The 17572-nt window shown below is 38.1% G+C and overlaps 1 protein-coding gene across 1 annotated transcript in view; it reads left to right on the forward strand.

Moving 5' to 3' along the window:
* Window positions 1–504: 504 nt before the first annotated feature.
* Window positions 505–17572, forward strand: part of LOC150075416 (uncharacterized) — a 107376-nt gene continuing 90308 nt past the window's right edge. The window contains exon 1 of the mRNA XM_090388868.1: window positions 505–607. The gene's annotated coding sequence lies outside the window, so the exon portion shown is untranslated. The remainder of the gene's footprint in view (window positions 608–17572) is intronic.

The following is a 17572-nucleotide window of genomic DNA, read 5'->3' on the forward strand; positions in this document are numbered from 1 at the left end:
ATGTGATTAAAATTAATCATGTCATTGCACATACGATCATTGAAAGCATTTATTAAGTTTCTCGCAATGATGTGTTTATAAAATAATTTTACATATTATTGGAAAGCAAACATGCTAACCATAGATTATAATACGAGTCAGTTATTTGCAATTCAATAATTATTTATTTTGACATTACGTGCAAAATGATGACTATTCAAGCTTCCGTTTTGGTGTGGGTGCTACACTGCCCTTGCACGTATTCAGAGTATCTTCCAACAAGCAGTGAAAGTAAAAGCGCACCTACAACAAACCGTAAACACCCTCGCAACAGACGGGATCACGATCGAGGTTTATTTGCAGTATCTTTTTACCTTTCCTCTGACCGCTGCGAAAAACTAGAACAGCCCTTGGGGCATTCTACACCGCCTGTTGCTTTAATAGGTCGTGTCTGACCAACCCTGTTAATGACGTCACTGCGACGTCACGAGAGTGTGTGTTGGAGGGAGGCCCACCGACATGTGGCCTGCACGAGACCAGTGGCGGTAGTGCCTTTGCCGAGATCTCACGTGTGTGTTGTGTGGTGCAGTGTGTGGATCTGACATCCCGTCACGAGCTAAAAGCCCAGGTAAGTTGTTCTGGTTAATTACTGCGTACTCGTTACAAACATGAGACTACGTGTTACAAGCAGAGAACCGGAATGACAGTACTGTTTAGAGTGACAAGGGATACAATGGAGATGTTGGATTAGGATTATGAGGAAGATACTCAGATGAGGATGCTCGTGCGTGGATGTTTTTTTTTTGCTGCACGTTACCAGTACGTGCTGATCCCATTCTGAAATCATTTAAAAATTGTTTTTTTATTGATAACCATCGCAGATCATAGGTAAGAATGTAACAAGGAGTTACAAGCACGCTATTGCGAAGTCAGTAATCCGTAATATTCTACACAATTTAGACTTCGATATTTCTGAAGTTGTACAACTACTATTAATTAGTGGAATCCGGTAACCATCACCCACAAGGGACGTTTTCACTGCTCTGATTTTGTGACAAAACAACAAAGGCCCTGAGATGTCAGTGTAATGTGTGTAAATTGCGTGTTTTCTGCGGTCGGATATCACATCTGTTCGTTAATTGAATAATCTGAGTGCCTTTTTTCTGGTTTAAAAACCAGAGTTTTCAGAAGAAAAAGAAACTAAAAACCTCTCTCCAGAGACCGACTAACTTGGCCACAATCTATAAAAGCCCATAAAAGCACCTTCCGTCTAGACGGGACTCGGACCAAGCTAGCATTTTCCATATGGTGTGGAAGGACAGCGATTATAATTACTGTACAGTGCCAACCGATATGGCTTCAAAGTTATATAGTTAATACTTATCAGGCGGTGTTAGCATTATTATTACTATTACTATTACGTTTGTCATCGCATAGTTATTAATAACTGATGTCTCAGTAGCCTTTTTTGTTTTTCTAAACTGAGAAACCAAACAAGTATGAATTGCTCCATTAATTTTTAGATCTGGCAACGTGTTTTCTTTCGCGATTTTAGTCCTCCGATCCATAAGAATGTGGGCGGTACGTAATACAAAGTAGTTCAGAAATATTATTTTATGCAGGTTCTTCCTGATGAGCTTAATTAAAAGGAGTAAACCTTTATTTCTAGATGTACAGTAAATTCAAAGAGAAGGAATGAAGGCTTTTTTTTTTTTTCCCCTTTCACGATGGCAGTCTCAAAATATAGTTCATAAGATGTTATTCACGTGTTACAGTAGTTTGCTACGTGCCGTTGAGTATCTATGTGATCAGCCTTGGGTTTGATCCACATTTAGCGTGAATCAAAGTTATCTGTGCGAACTGCATGGCCCAACCATCAATTTATGGGTCTGGACCCATAAATTTATGGTTCGCCCCTGGAGGTTGTTTATTTATTTATTATTATTTTTTTTTCGGTTGTTTCAATACGGACTTAGCTACTTAAAAACAATACTTTTAAGTAGCTAAAAACAGTATAATATTTAGCTAAGAAAATTTTAATTTTTTGTGACTTGCTAGCTTTATGCGTAATGTAATCAATAAAATGCCCAGGACCTTGCTCTTTGGCTTTGATAATTTATCAAACAATTGTTTGAAACCATACCTCGCCCGCGAAAAATCAAATTATACTCAGATATTAAGCTTCATAGAACTACCAGTCGTATTATAAACATCACACAAAGATTGAATAATTATTATTTGCATTTCAGTAATTGCCTATATGACTGCTAAACACGGTATAATGTTAATATTTTTGCTAAAATGGTTACTTCTGGCCTATACGCCTATACGGTCGTGCTGTAGTTTTACAGAGTGAAATTCAAATTATTAAACGTAAATAGAATTAATAATAAAAACTTGATTAAAATAAAATATTTCTCCTTAGAGACTGATAATACAGTACTTGAAAATCCAGTACTGTGGCATCCAAATGTTGCTCCGCTGGTATCAAGGGGGCCCCATTTTCACCACAGAAACACTCTCACGCCATTATACTGCGACCACCAGCATGACAACTGGCTGAATGGGTCCATAGACTCATGGTGTCGCAATGTTCTGGTCCTTCCATCAGCGTAAAACAGCAAGAATCGAGATTGTACAACCAGGCAACGTTCTTGCAATTTTCCACTGACCAGCATTGGTATACCTGAGCGCACTGTAACCGCACCATCTTGTTTTTTGATGGCAGGAGTGGAATCTGGTTGGGTCGTCGGCCGAATACCCCATCTATGAAAATGTACGACGAGTTGTGCGCCCCTCTTTGGTTGCTACTTTTGTACTGGGTTCTTATTTGACTAAGAAGAAGAAGAAGAACTCTTTATTGCATATAAAACGCACACGCCGTACACAATACCCTTCAGGGCTACAAGCCAGGGGTTTACAGTAAAGGCTAATACAATGTAATAAACAAGGATGAGATAGGAGAAAAAAAACAGTATTATTACTAATTATACAAGTGTAGGATTAAACATTGGAAAACAAATGAAGAATTTACATATGAACGTATATACACATCAGCATGTTATCATGTTAAATTATTCTCCAGGGAGCAGTCCTTTTACAGTGCTGGAATCATTGAGCAGGCGCAGAAAGTTGGAATACTGTAGTGATGGATCCATGGCAGTGATGGACAGGTCCTTGGGAGCAGGGTCTAATGTCCTGTGACGTGGTCCTGAGAAGGAAGTCGATGTAGTAAGTTCTGCAATGTAGTCTTTGCATGTTGCACTGTGGTTACAATCATCTTCCTACCCACACCGGGTTGAAAAGGCTCGGATTCGAATCACATCAATAACGCGAGAAACTTGTTATGGGTGTTTTCACTTCATATCTGAGTTAGTCTGTCTCAGTTGAGGATATCAAGGTTTTTGGTTTCGGGAACTCCAATTTTTCGTCCAGAAAAACAGGTAAACCAACCAAAGAACAAGGGCATTTATGGACATAATATATATTAATAGATGAGGTGTTCTCGGGTGGCCCTAATATGATAATATGAGAGGTTTCTGTTTTCTTTTTTTTTTTTTTTGACTAAATATAGCCTTTCTATTAGCAGCACAGGTCTTTGAGCTTCCTTTGTCCTCTCGAATCAACGTGCCGTGTCGTACCTCAGGCTTGGCATTCAGTGATTATTTTTTCGTTGTTAGACTAATATCGATACAACTGCGACACAGTATTACCTGAAGACCCTGTTACGCTCATTTTGACATCTCTGGTACCGACTACCATATCATGTTCAAAGTCGCTTAACTCTTTCATCTGGCTCATGCCCGGACTGAAATAAACACATACAGCATCCCTACATGTCTGTCCATCTGCTTTATATTGCATGGCAAATGTGCCTAATAAAGAGCCACTCAGCATTGTATAGATTAAAGCTGGTCCGTTCATTAAGTTTTTTTTTTTTCATTTTTTTGACATTGTCCGTGTCTTAATTAGGTTTGTAATCGTGAGCCCTTTGACAAGGTGAGTTTTAAAGGTTTAGCTTCGGTTACAGTATATATTAATGTATCTGAGTGTTAGTGATTTAGAAAGTCCTCTGAAGTGTGCTGTCTTTTGTCAGTCATCATGATCCCATCTTGGGAAACGCGTTGAGTTCAAGGATGGAAGTCCAGTCGCAGAAGAATTGCCTTACTGGACCAGTGATTCCAGAGAAGGACTTGCGCCTGTGTAATCACTTTTCACAGACTGTACACCAGCCAATCCACTTCTGTTCATTAATGTTCATAGGTCTTTATAGTATAAAGTTGGTAGGAGAGCTAGCGCCAGTGAACCATGAAGCTGCATGAGCTTCCTGCTTATGCAGCTTCATGTAACTGAGAAGTGAAGCTCATCTAACTCAGAAGAGAATCTGCAGGCCGGAAGACTCATAGATGCTTTAACACCGAGAGACTGATTATTCTAAAAGAATGCCAACTTGAGCTTCCTCTGAAAAAAAAAAAAAAAAGAGGGACAAACACTTGGCCTTAAAGATGCTGTGACGTGAATAACTTTTCTTGTGCGTGTAAACGCCACGGGAGATTTCGTAGTCAAACCCATGTTGGTTTACCGCTTTTTAATCCCTGTACATTGAAAGGGAAAAGTAACAAATATTTTGAAGAGCTAACAACAACAAAAGAAAAAAAAAACCACTTCTCAGCTGTTTTTGGACTGTCGTAATAACTGCTTTTTTTCGTTAAGTAAAGGTGTACTTATGAAGGAAAAGTTTCAGAGTTACCATTCTTGATAATATACCAGAGTGCCGCCAGAACTTCCGTTATGTTCATCCGGATATTGTAGACCTGCTTTTGCTACCATTTATAGTGAAACCCTAGTTGTTTTTCATATGACATACTTTCAGTTACATTCACCGCCATCAACTGATCTGAGATCGTTCCGGCTCGACAACAGTTTCATGGAAAAACCGACCGAAGAAAACTATCTTGTGTCATCCTGATTTATTTTATTACTATTATTTTTGTAATTTGATGTATTATTATTATTAATTTTTTTACTTAATATGATCTACTTGATGTTATTAACACATAATTATCCTTTACTTTACTGGTATTGTATTATATTTCCGGCGAGATGGTATTTCTGCCGCTGTTTGTTAACCCCTGGCTTAGTGCCGTGAAGGGTTTGTAAAGGTAGAGTACCTGTGTTTACCTAGGAACCTTACAATAAAGATCATATTTATTTATTTATCTTGAAGGTATCTACAACCGTAAAGCGTGTGTTAAAAAGATTATAATGATAGAACATTGTAATACCAACATTAGGGATTCATTAGAGAAAATACTGCCTTCTCTCTTTAAAGCCTGTTGGAAAAGGAAAAAAAAAAAAAGATTTTAAAAACTTTGGTGGTTTTTTGCCGTCACTCAGAAAGTCAACAGTATCATTAGGTTGGCCAACGAAGATGGAAGAGAGGGATTTGAAGATCGTAAGTCTAAAGAGTTGAGAAACTTAGTGATTAGGAAATGGAGATGCTTTTTGTCCGCTAGCATTACTATACCAGCTGAAAGGAAGACTGGGATGAATCGTACTGCAACAGCGTGCAAATTGTGTCATGAGAATATCAACATCCCTGACGACTAAGCAACCTTAAATTTTAAAAGTAGAAAGAGATGGATTCTGACCATCTATAATAAAAAGCGTGCTTCCCAGCTAACCGGAAATAACTGTACTGCACTTTTTTCGGATATTTCAAATTTAGCATCACCAAATGAGACTGTCTGTTTGTTTACATACAGAAAAATCTAGTATTAATATACACTCAGTGATCACTGAATTATGACAACCACGTCCGTAGTGAATTATGCCGCACAGATCGCAGTATAAAAAGCCCCATAACTTCCTACGCTAGAGCAGTGATAATTTACATCTGGTCATAAGTGATAAAGTAGGTTATTGTATGTAGTAAAAATATCACGGAGTTTCGAAAGGGCATCATTGTAGGAGCTTGAGCGGGTGTTCCCTATCGGAAACGGCACGTCTTGTCGTTATCTCACAGTCCACTGTGGCAAAGGATGGTGTCGAACGGGTAAAAGTACCTCCCGCTGACAGAACTGTACAGGATTACGGAAGGTGAATGTTTGTGGAAAGCGAAAGTTGCAGCGCGTTGTACGGTCTCAACGGCAAGTCACTGTGCGACAGTTGACTTCGCAGTATAATATGGATAATGCAAGAACAGTGTCCTAAATGACGATGCGCCACACATTCAAACGTATGAGGTTCCACAGCAGACAACCCAAGAGGCACCCTCTCCTCGCCGCTGATCATCGTCAACGGCGAATGCTGTGTCAACAATACACTGGTTGGACAGTGGAGGACTGGAAACGAGTGTGCTGGTTGGAGGAGTCCAAATACCTTGTGCAACACGCCGAAGGACGCCTTCGTGTGCGTGGCGCAAGCCACTCGAGTTCACGGATCCATCGTTCATGCGTAGGTGCTTAATATGGGATGTTTTTCTGGCGAGAAGTAGGACCCCCCATGGTGAGTATGGACCAACGCTTCACTGGTGAGGTCTAAAAAACTAAACTATTATATTAGGGTCACCTAGAAAGTTACTTCAACTACCCATGTGTATTGTGTCTGTAAATTGCATGTGTTCTCTGGTCGATTTGTCTGCTTTGCTTTACGAAGAACCCCAGATTTTACGGGAAAATTTTTTACTGTGTACGCCTAAGACCGACTAACTAAGCCACGGAGTGAAAAAAAAAAAGAAAAAAAAAAGTCCATAAAAGTTCCTCGCGTCATCGACGGGATTCGAACCAGAGCTTTTTCCAGCCGGTGTGGGGAAGGACAATGACGATACCGCTGCGCTACCAAGCCCATTAAAATTCCTCCCTTCATCGACGGGATGTATGAAGTACAAATTGTACTAAAACATTTAATATCCTCATCAATATACAACTGAGAAACCTGTAGCCTTGAAATGATGCTTCTCGGGAAACATCTCACCATCAGAATAATATGGATAAAATAATAACAGAAACTCCTAAAAATAGAAGATATATAGAATTATTATGAAATCAGTAAGCACAACCTCTAGTAATACAAAGAGCTCCTGTAGCTCTAGTTAATGGTCATGGGCTTATATTTGCTATATGAAATGGGCGGGAGAGTTTAGTCATTAATGAATTTCAGTTGGGTATAGGATTACTAATATTGAAAATGCAAATGCTTGAATGATTGCAACATCATTCAAGAATTAGGATTGGGAAAATTGACGGGAAGACTAAGAATGTTTTAACTGAAATTGGGGAAAATACTGTTCTTATTAAAGATAAAATCAGATGACCTGCAATTATATTAGCAGCCAAACGCACAGATAATGTAATTGGTCGAATAATATTTCTAATTGTTTCAATGCAGACTATAAAAGGTGATAAGGCAGGGGGAGTCCCTATAGGTACAAATTGATAAAATATTAGATTATTGTTTTTGGATCAACCAAAAAATATGAAAGTTAGCCGAAATGAGAGAACTAATGATAGGGTTATTACTAGGTGGGCTGTTGGTGTGAAAATATAAGGAAACAACCCAATAAAATTGTAAATTATAATTATTATATAAAGAATTGAAATGAATGCAGATCCTTTTTGTTTAAAAGAGAATATAATTTGGTTAAATTAGAATTTAATGTAAAAATAATAGAAGAAATTAATTGGTTAGTTGGAGTTTGAAAAATCCAAAATGTTATTGGGATGAATATCAAGGAGGGAAATAAAATTATTCATATAAGAGATAAGTTTAAAAATGATGAGGGTTAAAAAATTCCAAATAAGTTTATCAACATCATGATACTATTATTTTGTTAAAATTTAATAAGGGTTCGGTGGATTTGGTTTGTCCATATAAATTGGGATATTCAAATAAAAAAATAAATAAAATAGTTAATATCTCTAAAATTATTCAATTTATTGGTGCTATTCGTGGGATTATAAAATATTTTCCTACAGGCAGACAATCTGGCGTTGTGATTCAACTAAATTTAAAGAGGAAATCCCAAAAAAGGTTTAAAAGACCAATGCGAATGTTCGCATTCTAATGATTTATTTATTCACCATTAAAATGTATTAAGGGGGATAGCTTCAATTGCAATAGGTGTGAATCTGCGGTTAGCTCCACATATTTCTGAACATTTGTCAAATATGATTCTAGGGCGATTAATGAAAAAAGATGATTGATTGAGCCGTCCTGGGACTGCATCTATTTTAACACCTAGAGAAGGAATAGTTCATGAATGAATTACATCGGTCGAAGAAATTAGCAGTGGAATTTTGGATAAGGTTGGTAAAATGGTATGGTTATCAACGTCAAGAAGACGGAAATAAGTATTAGAGGAATCTTCTTATGGTATTATAAAAGATTCGATTTCTGAGTTGTTAAAATCAGCATACTGTATTCGTAAGATCGATACCATTGATGCCCTAAACATTTTAATGTTATGTCTGGTGCACTTATTTCATCTATAATATACACTGGGTGATAACTGAATTATGACCACCTACCTAATACTTCCTAGGTCCTCCTTTTGCCCTCAGTACAGAAGCTATCCGACGTGGCATTGATTCAACAAGATGTCGGAAGCGTTCGGGAGGTATGGCCAATCAAGCTGTGTGTAATGCGACTAGCAATGCAGGTATGGAGGTGATTGGTGTATTCAGACGCCTGATATATACCTTTCCATAGTGTCCCACAAGTGCTCTATGGAATTGATATCGGGGAATTTGGAGGCCAATCGATATGCTGAAAGTCAGAACTGTGTTCCTCAAACCATACCTGCACATCAAGTGCCCGATGGCTCCGCGCATTGTCATCTTGGAAGACACCATCGCCATTCGGGAAAACGTGTACCATAGCGGGGTGTACACAGTCAACAAGCAGTTGGCGATAGCGGAGACCACTGATACGTTGTTCCACGTGCAACAGGGGGTCCAAGTTCCTGCCAGTGAAACATGCCTCACACCATACAACCGCCTCCACCGGCCTGCACTTTTGATACCATGCATGATGGATAAAGAGCCTCATGTTGTTGACGCCAAATATCCGTACACGACCATCCACGGTGTGGAGTAAATAACGTGACTCATCCGACCAGCACACTTTCAGTCTTCTAACGTCCAACTTGCATGCTCTTTGCACCAGGCGAGTCTTTTAGGCCGATGAACCTTGGTTAGGAGAGGATGCCGTAGGGATCGTCTGCTGGTATAGCCCATACGTGCAAGCGTGCGACGCATGGTCATGCCTGATATTGTTCCGGGTTGGCCCATATTATATTGGGTAGTCAACTCTTCAACAGTACTGCGCCTGTTGACCTGTACGAGTCGTCGGACCCAGCGTTCACCTCTAATATCAACTATTCGCTGACCTTTGCAGTTTTGCCGTCGGGTCGTTGTTTGACCATTTTGACGCCAGTCCTTGTACACTTTAACTACGGCGGTTCTCGAACACCCCACCAGTTCAGCCGTTTGGGAAATCGAGGCACCAGCTCGTCGAGCACCCACAATCTGTCCTTTATCAAAGTCCGATAAATCAATCCTTCCTTTTACCCATGACGGTCGGAATTTTACTACCTACTGAACCACTGACACCTTATCTATGCTAAGTAGGTAGACTAACTCCGCACTCTCGTACCTCGCGTGGTCAATGGGGTCGCATTCAGTTTTCATAGGGGTGGTCATAATTCAGTGATCACTCAGTGTATAATAATCGTAATGAAGGGAGAGCAATGAAAATAAGAAGGGCGAGAACAATTGTCCGGATTACTTCAATTTCTTGGCTCTCTAAAAGGTGGACGTTGATAAGGTTGTTAATAAATATTGAAAATATTGTGTAGGCAACAAGAATTGTGATAAGAACAAGAATAACTATTGTATGATCATGAAAAAAAATTATATATTCTATAACTGGGGAATTTGCATTTTGAAACGAAAGTATATTTCAGGTTGGCATTATTTTGTGATAAGGCTAATTTGAAGGAAAATATGATTTGCTGGTGGAAAATTATGAAGTAAGGGCCCCAGAGAATATAATAGGTCGTTTAGAAATTAATGCTTCTCAAACAATTAAAATTATTCAAAGAGTGGCAATAAATGAGATGATTGATCCAAATGATGAAATTATATTTCATGAGAGGAAATTATCAGGATAATCTGAATACCGACGTGGTATTCCTCTTAAACCTAGAAAATGGTGTGGTAAAAAAAGTTAGATTTATCCGAATAAATATTATAAAGAATTGAATTTTTAATCAATTAGGATTTATAGAGATTCCTATGAATAAAGGGAATCATTGAGCAATTCCGCCTATAATAGCAAATACGGCACCATAATATGTGTCGGGAAGGGAGATGTCAATTGATGAGTTAGCTAAAATTACTCCTCTTAGTCCCCCCTGTTATAAAGAGAAAAACAAACCCAAGAGCTCATATTAATGGTAGTTTGAAAGAAAGGGCTGAACCGTGTAAAGTGGCTAGTCATCTAAAAATTTTGATTCCAGTTGGAACTGCAATAATTATTGTGGCTGCTGTAAAATAAGCTTGGGTTTCAACGTCTATACCAACGGTGAACATATGATGAGCTCATAATACAAATCTAAGAAGGGCAATTGCTAGTATTGCGTAGATTATCCCTAGGCATCCAAAGGGTTCTTTTTTCCCCAGAATGGTGTCTAATAATATGTGAGATTATCCCGAATCCAGGTAGAATTAAAATGTACACTTCTGGATGGCCAAAAAATCAGAATAAGTGTTGGAATAAAATTGGGTCTCCTCCTTCTGCTGGATAGCTCTTGCTAAAACTGGGAGGGATAGAAGAAGTAGAATTGCGGTAATTTTTACTGAGCAGACAAATAATGGAACACGCTCAAAATGTATTCCGTTTGGTAGTATGTTAATAATCGTGGTAATAAAATTGATTACACCCAAGATGGAAGAAAGAAAAAACTCCAGCTAGATGGAAAGAGAAAATAGTTAAATCCATTGATGACCCAGAGTGAGAATCAATTCTTGATAGAGGGGATAAAGAGTTCATCCAGTTCCAACACCACTTTCGATTATGGCTGATCTTAATAGAAGAGCTAAAGATGGAGTTAGAAGTCAAAATATTAAGTTATTTATTCGTGGGAATGCTATGTCTTGGGCTCCTAATATTAAAGGAACTAACCAATTTCCAAATCTTCCAATTATAATAGGTATAACTATAAAAAAATTATAATAAAAGCATGGGCTGTCACAATTACGTTATAAATTTGGTCATCCCCAATGATAACTCCTGGGTGCCCTAGTTCTATTCGGGTTAATAGGCAAAGCTCTTCCTGATATTGCTGCTCATAATCCTAAAATTTAATATAAAAAAATTACCAACCTTTTAAAATTAGATTGCAAATCTGAAGATAAAAATAGGTAGATTTAAATGAATATTTTTAGCTTTGAAAGCTAGAAGTTTTATTAACTTAAAATCTTAAATGAAAAGAAAATTTAATGGGGACAGTAAAGTTGAGATGAGAAATAGGGAAGGGCTTATCGACAAGGTGGAGAAAATGGTTTTATTGGAGTTTGAAGAAATAAAAATCGAAGCGTATGAGACTCGTGCGTAAAAAAATAAGTTAATTAGGCTTTAAAAAATTAAAGTGATAGTGATAAAATAATTATTTCATAAATTGTTAATAATAATTCATTTTGGGAAGAATCCTAGAAGTGGGGGAAGCCCACCTATTCTTAATAAGAGGATAATTGGAAATTTTATGAAAAGGGTGTTTCTTAAAAGAAGCTTGGTTTAGTTGAAATATTTTAAGAGGGTGGGGAGGTGAAATGAATGCTAGTGTTGTAATTGAGTAGATAATTAAATATATAACCCAAATATTATTATGATAAAGTATGAAAGCTGTTATTCAAGCAAGATGGGAGATTCTTGAGTAAGCTAATATTGATTTAATAATTAAATTTCCAAACCCTAAGATAAGATTTAAAAATAATATGTTTTAAAATGGGTTGACCTGAGAAAGGTTTGTAAAATTTCATATAGCTGATAAAAATAAAGATTGCGGATCTAAAAGATTGAGCAAGAAAATATTTCATAGACCTTTCTGATCTGTTTTTCCTTTTTCAAGAAAAGATTATGCCTCAAAATGCTAATATGTTGATCTCTAGAGCTAGCCATAAAACTAATCATGATATTCTTGAGATGGCAATCATAATTCTCACAATTAAAGTTGAAGAAAATAAAATGGAATTTTAAAAAAAATTAAAGAAAGATAACTCTATATTTGAAGTATGAACCCAGCAGCTTTATTTAGTTTATTCTTTAAACTGCATTCTAATTTTTGAAGTTAGAGGAAATATTTCATGATATGAGGTTAATAACCTAAGTTAATCTATCAAATTAGCTTAATTATTCATATCTAAGTTGATTATACTGCCATAATTCAATGATTAGTATTTAAAATTTCAACAAATAGTTAAGGTGTTAATCCCGATCTTAAATCTTATAGATTGGTTCTTAGGAGGATTTAAAAAACACATTTACAAAAGAAGACGAGGAATAAACTCAGAGGAGTCTTCATTAGAGGAATCTATTTTGAATCCCTCACCCATAAAGTAAACAAGGACTGTTTACTTTATGGGTGAGTAAAGTAAACTCTCCTCCTGACCGCTCGACTACGTGATACTCTTATTGAAGGAATTCTCCATTTCATGAAAAGGGTAGTTTATAAAATGGTCGCTTTATTAGGTGTAATTAATAAAGGGACCATTTAGTGTATGTAATTATATCGCTAATTCTTTAGGTGTGTAATTTAGAATTTATTTTCTAATTTTATGCCATAATATAACGCCCAGCAGGTGAAAAGAGTGAGGGAAGCAGTTAACCTTGGTGTTAATGTTCATAAACATCCCTCGTTTAACTGGCCTTCTTACTAAAACGGAAACCTGAAAGATTGAACTTCATGAACTGAGGTTTTCGATTTACGTGGGGGGGGGGGGGGACTGTGTGAATCAGATTTAGTAACTTATATAACTATACTACACCTGATTAATGACTTCTAATGCATCCAGAACTTCCATTAGTTTTGTTGCTGGAACGGAGGCGAAACTATGAATTCTGGCCCTATTGCTAAGTTGATCGTACCCGCGCGATCTTTAACAACTATACGAAACTAATCGTGGAGTACGTGAGGCTCTGCAATTGGTGAGGTCCTGTGACTCTTCCGAAATTAATTGACCTGGACATTCTCTTAGGAGAGGCCTCGCCTTTCTCCCTCATTATGTTGAAATAAACCAGTCTTATCATAGCCACTAGAAGCATACAATTAGAATTCTAATTGAGTCCAAATGTGGCCATTTTATCTAGGGCGCTTGCTTCAGTGACCAGTTAAAAGCTTTCTATTCCTTCTCCGCGGTGGGCGAGCATTTGTTTTGTTCCTTTTTCTTCAGTTATTGTGTTTAAATGCTACTTTTGTTTTCTTGCTTGTATATATATATTTTTTTATTTTGAATCCTTTCTTGTACTGTCCTTTGTTTTATTGTTTGGTGTTATTAACGCTGAAAATTTTTCGAAATAAAAAAAAAAAAAATGTGGAGTTAAATGATAGTAGTATTTTTGCTGTGAGTTGAGGAGAAATGAAACATTTCATATTAATTGTTTTCTGATACCAACGTTTAAAATTATTCTGCAAATTTTGAAAGGAACCTTTCACGTCTCCCTAAGTAGAATTCCAAATTCTGTTGGGAGTGTTTGATTTGGTGCATTGGAAAGAAACTGGAGTAGTGCTCCTAAGAAAAATGCAAGGAAGTGATTTATTTAAATAGAAAACATAAATTCTATATGGACTGGGAGGAGATCGACTGCTATAACCTCTCATGAATGTTTATGTTGTAGATTCTATTGGATTTACTGAATGTTACGCTATCCTACTAAAGGTTATGCGTAATTCCTCTGATTGAGGAAATTGTGTGTGATTACGAACTTTGCCAATATATTTGTCTATAAAGCTAATTAGCGGTTAACGGTTTCATGCGGGGAAAATGTCTGTGCATATTGTTGCTCAGGAATTAAACATTTGAAAGTCGACAGTTGGCAGTGTGCTGAAAATATGGAAGTCCAGAGTTGACACTGTGCCCAGAAGAAACAACTAGGTGTAAATACTCACTGATATGAGCCGACCCTCCTTGAGACATTTGCTTACTTCATCTCTGTATGAAACTGGTACCCGTTGATGTATTTCGAGGTGCCCATCCAGGAATCGTGCACCTCTGTTTTGAAAATCTGAACACGCGTACAGGCAGTTTATATGTATACAGTAATCTCCTATTAAGTGAAATCGCCTATTTTAATTAATTAGCACAGAATTAAAAATTTAAAAAAAATTTCTGTTACTTTTCTCAGAATTTTATTCATAAAAATATTTAATTTCATGTAGTCATGATTTTGGCGCTTCTCCCTCCAGAATACACTCATGAGCCAAAACATTATGTGGCCTCTGTTGTCCACTAGTGGACGCAACCAACAACACGTAGGAGCGATAGCACGGTAGTGCCTGTCAGTTGGTTAGTACGAAGCCCGGCCAACCGCCGTTCACTTCGGCCAGGGGTAGTCTCCCCGTCCCGGCACGTTTGGTGGTTGTGTGTTCATCTTTGGACTATTCTCGCCACAGCTTAAATACAACGGCCCTCTAACAGCCCATAATTCCTGCGGTTGCTGAGATATCCGGGACAACAGACGGCTTACGGTCCCTTAACAGCAACCAGATTGCACTGTTGGACGAAAACAGGCCGACGGCGGTGGTATCATGATTTCGGGAATGTTTTCCATGGATATCGTTGGGTCCCCTCATCCCACACTAAATACATCTAACCGCCAGAACTTACCTTGGCATTGTTTCGGACCAATTTTTACCAAAGCGTGACCGTGTAACCAGATGACACTGGATTCTTTCAACAAAAAAAAAAAAAAAAAAAAAAAAAATCAAATTATTATATTAGAGTTATCAGTAACTGATTACATAAACCCGTTTTTGTGTCTGTAAATTGCGTGTGTTCTCTGTTCAATTTGCCTGTTTTGCTGGACGAAAAAAACCCAGTTTCTGGGGGGGGGGAAAGCTTGCTATCTACGCCTGACACCGACAAACTCAGCCACGGAGTGAAAAAAGCCGATTAAAGTTCCTAGTGTCATCGACGGGATTCGAACCCAGTTTTCCACCTGGTGTGGGGAAGACAGTGACGATACCACTGTGCTACCAGCGCAAATACTCTTTCAACAAGTCAATGCCCCGTGTCACAAGGCTTGCACTGTGTAATGGTTCGAGGATCTCGTCCAAGCATTTCTTGTGCTCCCCTGGCCGCCAAATTCCTCCGACATCAATCCATCGCACATTTGTGGGATGTGATGGAACGACAGCTCACACCAGTGCCTCGATCTGTTGCCGAATCCCGGGGCGACCTTCTATCCAGCTGGTCCTGGATACCTGAGGACACCTTCCGCGGTCTTGTAGAGTAGATGCCACGCAGGGTGCAAGTGGTTATCACCCGAAAGGCGACCCAACGCACTATTAGGTATGTGGTCTGATGTTTTGGCTCATTAATGTATGATGGTGTGTTATATGCAATGAACTCCTGTTATAGCACTTTCGAAGAGCCTGTCCCTAATCGGCACTATGAGCCAGTTTTATAATTGGATTTTACTACATGGGAACAGAAGAAACGTTAAAAGCGAAATAGCGCTGTAAGCTGGAGTGTTATAACGGGAGTTTATTCTGTTTTTGCGTTTTTAATGAGAATTTCTATTGTTTTTATTCATGAACAATAAAATACAAATTTTAAAATAATATTTAGTGTTTCTTACTAAAATTATGTATCCCACCGCATAAGAGGATGCATCATATTATTAGCCCAGAGCATCCAAATTTCTTAAGACGCCCTGCCAAGGGAGACAAAGGTTTGAGAACTGCTGCCCAAGAGTATCTGAACTTGGCCGCAGACAAACTTGCAGCAGTTTCCGCATCACTTAAAGCTGCATGGTATGAATTCTTATGGAAGGGCTGAAGCCCAGTTCGAAAACAAAAACACAAATCAATGTTGATTAGTATGGTGCATGGTACACTGAAACTAGACTGTAAAACGACGAATGCTCTTCTGGTCTGAGGAAGGAGCATGAAGCATATTTGGGAATGGGTGAAGAACGCTTAATACCTGAGCGTTTGGTCTCAACTGTGAAGGTTGGAAGGGTAAAAAAAACCCGCCATATTTGGGAGTGTTTGTCGTGATATGGACTGGGTGCACTGAAATTTGGAAACATGGAACCATGAATGCTGTGCCTACCTTACATTGTTACAATTTAATGGAAATGGACTTAACCCTTACATCATGACACAGTGCCATATCAAAAAGCAAGGATCGTGAACGTGTGGTTCGAAAAGAATAACATTGGAACATTGCATTGACTAGCACAAGGTCTCGACCTCAGCCCAACGGAATATTTTTGGGATGAATTGGAACTCAGAATTATGAAAAGGCCAAGATGGCTCTTATTTTTAGTGAAGCTCACGACTTCTTTAATGAAGTACGATGGAGGGGAAATGGAGAAATGATGCGGTACAATTCTACCAGTCTTCTGGTGGTAGTGTACTAGTAGAAATTAGTAGAAATTATTCCTCCATATTCAGAAATGAGTAGAAAGTCTTTTCTGACGCGTTGCCAAAGAGGGGGGCCAACACACTCTTACTTTCTTAAATATATGCGTGTTGTTCGTAACTGAAAGTGTTTCATTACATTTGGTAGGACAGTGTATTGTATCCATTGTATTGCTTTACACAGTGTTTAAACAATTTCACGTGCTTTTGCTTCTAAAATTTTTCCAGATTGGGAAATTAAAGTGTTATAAGCAATTTTGTTGCTTGTAATATTTTACAGGTTGTTATACCAGCGCCACCTGCATAAGAACTCTAATCATAACATTGATGGTATGAAAATTTTCATCCACTTAATCCATTGATAAGCATTAATTTCTAAAGGACATTCCAAACACGAGGGTTGTAATTACCGTCAGCTGAACAACTATTCATGTTTGTAGAGGAAACAAAAGGTTCTTGATTCACACTCACACACTTCGTATGGTTAGGATCGTGCAGTTCATGATCGAATATAGCTGGTGCAACAAGGTCATAACCCCACCATCAGTCAGTGATATTAGTACCTGCAGGAGGAGGAGATAAAAACAGGGATGTAGTGAAGCTCGTGGTCAGATTGAAAGGTGCCAATGCCTCGTAATCACAGAGTCAGTGACGTAATAAAAAGAACACGAATCCATATTCGGGAGTCGTGAGCAAGTAGTTCACTGGGATGGAATGTCAGCCAACCCCTGAGAAAGACGGCAGGGTAACTGAGCGGTAAAATAATTTTCTTTTCACTGCTACAGTGCCGTCTATCAAAAGGGGTTTACGGACAGAGGTCTTTTGAAATTTCCCAGTATAATTTTCCTATCGAAATGCTGAGCAACAAATCACAGATTAAATATCTCAATTGTATACCTAAATTCCGAATACGTTGTTTGGTTCTTAACATAATTGAATTTCTCCAGA

Source organism: Mastigoproctus giganteus, chromosome 14 (assembly GCF_048544385.1).
Source record: "Mastigoproctus giganteus isolate SK-2022 chromosome 14, ASM4854438v1, whole genome shotgun sequence".
NCBI lineage: Eukaryota > Metazoa > Arthropoda > Arachnida > Uropygi > Thelyphonidae > Mastigoproctus > Mastigoproctus giganteus.